We start from the raw sequence: 5,251 nt of genomic DNA on the forward strand, positions 1-5,251 counted from the left end.
ACATAGCACAAGGTTTACTGTTTCTCCGAAACTAGAGTTGTGGTAAATATGAAATATTGAATTCAATTTTAATCTGATCTCTGGGATGTATTTTATAGCAACAACAATTATTTGTTGTGTGTCATGTAATCATCACATACCAAAACAACAGGGAAAAGGAAACCCCACTTCCAACAAATATGCAATGACTTTGGCCAGGCCTATTTATGTGTTCTTGTGCACACAAGTGTGCCCCAAACATAGCAAAACTTGAAATTTACATATAATTGAAAATTTACCCTTTTGATATTTGTTTGTGTTTTAGTTAAGACTGTTTGTATTATGAATAGCCCGAGGAACATAACCTTGAATCAAAGGTGAACATGTATTTTTTCACAATTGTTTTGTCCCAGGCTTGTGGCTTATAAAACAAAATTAACTGTTCTTGGCTTTTCTTACCTGTCTGCATTTCTCTTCCTAATTGACTTTATTTGGGCAAGAGGTCATGTCTATGTGCAGAGTTGCATCTCTTGGGCATGCTCATGGGTTTCACCCACTATAAATTTCTTAGACCTTTAACCCTGTACAGTGATATAACTAATAATAAGTCATTAAGACTCGTGAAGATCCAGGTTGGAATTGGTCTTCAGCAACCAATGCTAAGAGATGACTAACTGGATTGGTGGTAAGGCTCGCTGACAGGTTGATGCATGTCCTAGTATCCCAATTGCGTAGATCTATGCTCCTGATGTCAATCACTGGATTGTCTGGTCAAGACTCAATTATTTACAGACCGCCATCATATAGCTGGAATATTTCTGGGTGTTCAGTTAAAATACTAACAAAGGGTCATTAAACTCAACTTTCTCATTAATTGGAGGTAATCATGAGTGCTATGATAACAACTTGTAACCTTGTGTCAATGAACATCATTTTGCAAGATTTCACCATGGAGAATCCAACACAATTCAGATTATTGGGTATGATACATAGCTGGTCTATACAGAGTGACCTCCCTTTATTCAATTTTACAATGTAATATTGGTGTCTCTTTCAAATATGAATAGACAGGATCTTTTTCTGTCAAATAATTTTTTAGAATTCAGCTCATATATTATGTTCACATTATTATTGAGACTAGTGTAAGGATTAATATATATAGATCCTTGTGCCTGGCACAGCTCTTTGTGATGCTCTGTGGGATTCTGTCTCATCAGTTCGTGTTTCTTAACTTGTCTGGTGAGGGAGACTGCAGTTTGTGTGATGGAAGAGTGCATTTTGGTAAATGCAGATCACATGGTTAGAAGTGAAGACAATGTTGTGCGTCATCATCATGATCACAAACTGTGTAAAGAAGTTCACCATGTAAGGAGAAGATGGCATCGTGTGTGAGAAGATAACATTCTGGAAGGAACTTTGTAACTTTGTGTGAGAAAGGGATCACAAAATCTGAAATGAGCAAGTTGCATTTTGTGTGAAGAAGATGGCATTCTAAAATGAGCATTTTGCATTGTGTGTAAAGGTGATCACATTCTAAAATGTGCGTGTTGCATTTTTTGTAAAGGTGATCACATTCTGAAATGTGCATTTTGCGTTGTGTGTAAAGGTGATCACTTTCTGAAATGTGCATTTTGCATTGTGTGTAAAGGTGATCACATTCTGAAATGAGCATCTTGCATTCTGTATAAAGTTGACGCATTCTGAAATGTGCACCTTGCATTGTGTGTTAAGGTGATCACATTCTGATATGTGAATCTTGCATTGTGTGTAAAGGTGATCACATTCTGAAATGTGTACCTTGCATTGTGTGTTAAGGTGATCACATTCTGAAATGTGCATCTTGCATTGTGTGTAAAGTTGATTGCATTCTGAAATGTGAATCTTGCATTGTCTGTTAAGGTGATCACATTCTGAAATGTGCATCTTGTATTGTGTGTAAAGGTGATCACATTCTGAAATGTGTATCTTGCATTGTGTATAAAGGTGATCACAGTCTGAAATGTGCATCTTGAATTGTGTGTAAAGGTTATCACATTCTGAAATGTGCATCTTGCATTGTGTGTTAAGGTGATCACATCTGAAATGAGTATCTTGCATTGTGTGTGAACGTGATTACATTCTGAAATGTGCATCTTGCATTGTGTGTGAAGGTGATCACGTTCTGAAATGTGCATCTTGCATTGTGTGTAAAGGTGATCACATTCTGAAATGTGCATCTATCATTGTGTATGAAGATGATCACATTCTGGAATGTGCATCTTGCATTGTGTGTTAAGGTGATCACATTCTGAAATGTGCATCTTGCATTGTGTGTGAAGATTATCACATTCTGGAATGTGCATCTTGCATTGTGTATGAAGGTGATCACATTCTAAAATGTGTATTTGCATTGTGTGTAAAGGAGATCACAGCCTGAAATGTGCATCTTGAATTGTGTGTAAAGGTGATCACATTCTGAAATGTGCATCTTGCATTGTGTGTGAAGGTGATCACATTCTGAAATGTACATCTTGCATTGTGTATAAAGCTGATCACATTCTGAAATGAATATCTCGCATTGTGTAAAGTTGATCACATTCTGAAATGTGCATCTTGCATTGTGTGTGAAGGTGATCACATTCTGAAATGTGCATCTTGCATTGTGTGTGAAGGTGATCACATTCTGAAATGTACATCTTGCGATTGTGTATAAAGTTGGTCACATTCTGAAATGTGCATCTTGCATTGTGTGTGAAGGTGATCACATTCTGAAATGTGCATCTTGCATTGTGTGTAAAGGAGATCTCAAAGTTTGATAAGGAGAACACATATTGAAAGGAACATCTTGCATTATGTCTAAGGAGATCAAATTCAGAAATGAAGAGGTTGGATTATGTGTAATGCAGATAACAAAGTTTGATAAGGAGATCACATTCTGAAAAGAATATGTTACATTGTTTGAAGGTGATCACAATCTGTGTGTGAAGGACATTGTGGGATCTGAGGTGTGAGATCACACATTGCGTGCAGGTGATCACTAAAAAGGTGAACACGATCAAATGTGAAGGAATGCACAAAGAATGTTAACATTGTCACAGAGCGTGTAAAGGGACTAACAAAATAGTGTATCAAGGAAATCCCATGACATGTTTTATGAGATCTCAAAGGAGATCACACTTTGTGAAGGAGATGGTATAATGTGTGTTGGGGGGAGATCACATTGTGTGTTGGGGGTAAAGGGTACCACCGATTGCCTGAAAGAGATCATATTATGTGTGAAGGTTCACAATCTGTGGAAGATCACAGATAGTGTTTGGAATGAGATCACAGGGTGTCTGAAGGGTAAACGGTATACCTGATTCTTGAAGAAGATCATAGTGGGTTGGAAGGGTACAGGGTGTACCTGTTTCTTGAAGAAGATCATAGATGTTTTTGTATATATTCTATATTTATATGTATATGTATTATGTTGGTGAAATAATTTTGTACCTCTGATGCCGCTGATAGCTGCCTGAACGTAAATAAAGTTCAGTCCAGTTCACATTCTGTAGGAGATGACAAATTGGTTTGATGGAGCGTCAGATCATCTTGTGGTTACAGAGTTGTACATACTGTAGTTTATCTGTTGATATGCATTCTCCTAGAATGTAGATCAGTCTACACGTGGGCTGCTTGTTGGCTGTGAATGTTGCCTATGGAAGGTGTGTGGCATGAATGCAGCATCTGTTCTTAACATGAAATAAACGATCAAATGTTGACATTGGCTTAGTTGTCACTGTGTGTTTATGTGTTTATAATTATGTATACTGCTCAAAACAAGTAAAAGAACACCCGATTTTACAACATTACTGTTGTTACTCTGTCGTGGCATGACCGTTTAACTATAGTAAAATTGTTTGTTTGCCGTAATAAATGTATTTCAGCCATATGACGGCAGTCTGTAAATAATCGAGTCTGTACCAGACAATCCAGTGATTGACATCATGATCATCAATCTACGCAATTTGGATACGATGACATGCATCAACCAAGTCAGTAAGCCTGACCACCCGATCCCGTTAGTCGCCTCTTATGACAAGCATAGTCCTTTTCTACCTAGGTCTTTATGGACAATAGTAATTAGAAAGAATAGGGTCTTCTGTAAGTTCTTTTGAGTGAGTGTGTATGGTTTTAAACTGCTTTCAGCAATATTTCAGCAATATCAAGGTGGGGACACCAGAAATGGGCTTCACAGATTGTACCTATGTTGGGAATAGAACCTAGATCTTCCAGTTGAGGAGCAAACTCATTTTACACTTGGCTACCACACCGCATGCGTAGTATATATCCGATAACAGCAAGAAGTATCCCCTTTATGATCCCCGACGTGTTCAATGAGGAAAGGTCAAGACTGAGTGTTGGCCATGGAATGACATGGACGTTTTTGCTGTTGGAGGAATTGGGTCACAACCCTGGCACAATGAGCACGTGCATAATCATCTTGAAAGATGAACATCTAGTCTCTGAAATGAACATATTTTACAGAAAAAAAACAGTTCTTAGATTATACAATTATACATATATGTGGTTATAAAATATAATAGAAAAGAACCCAGAGACTTTCTTTATTTTCAAATACTGCAGTAATCTAGACTTGCCAAACATTATTAACTTGCATGGGCTGTATTGGATATAATTGTTTCAAGGTCTGTCTGACGGACTGGATGAAACGTTGACCAACACGTTGTGCAAATGGCACCACGAGTGGTGCAATGATGTTGTCCCGATATTATTGACCTGTAACTTTGCCAGGTTTTTTCTATATTTTCTGGTATATAGTTCCAGGCCCTCCATAGAACATTACAAGTCAGTCCCAAACGCTCTTACCATCTCATGTATGTAGACTATGGTTGTGTTAGACATTATATCATCACGTCAAACAATGCACGAAAATCTACATTGTGGCGAGGCACGAGTACTATGTAACAATAGTGTCACAACTATTATGTAACAGTATTGTAAAAGTAAATGGTTATTGGCTATAACCGCACCATATAACCACTGTGTGTAAGACCGATGGATGATCGTGATGCATTCAGTCTTATTGGGTGTGTGTTAGCGTTGTTTTTAACAGTATTTCAGTTACATCAAGACTGGTTAATATCTGTCGTGTCATCCAGATGTAGGAGTGCATAAGTGCAATAATCTTGAAGCAATAATAATGTTAAACCTCATTTCACCTTGCCACCGTACCTAATGTAGGATGAAAGCCCGAAGTGATGCAAGTCTTGGACGTTTACCATTTTATAAGGGT

This window comes from Haliotis cracherodii, unplaced genomic scaffold (genome assembly GCF_022045235.1).
Source record: "Haliotis cracherodii isolate W230 unplaced genomic scaffold, xgHalCrac1.p SCAF_13, whole genome shotgun sequence".
Lineage (NCBI taxonomy): Eukaryota > Metazoa > Mollusca > Gastropoda > Lepetellida > Haliotidae > Haliotis > Haliotis cracherodii.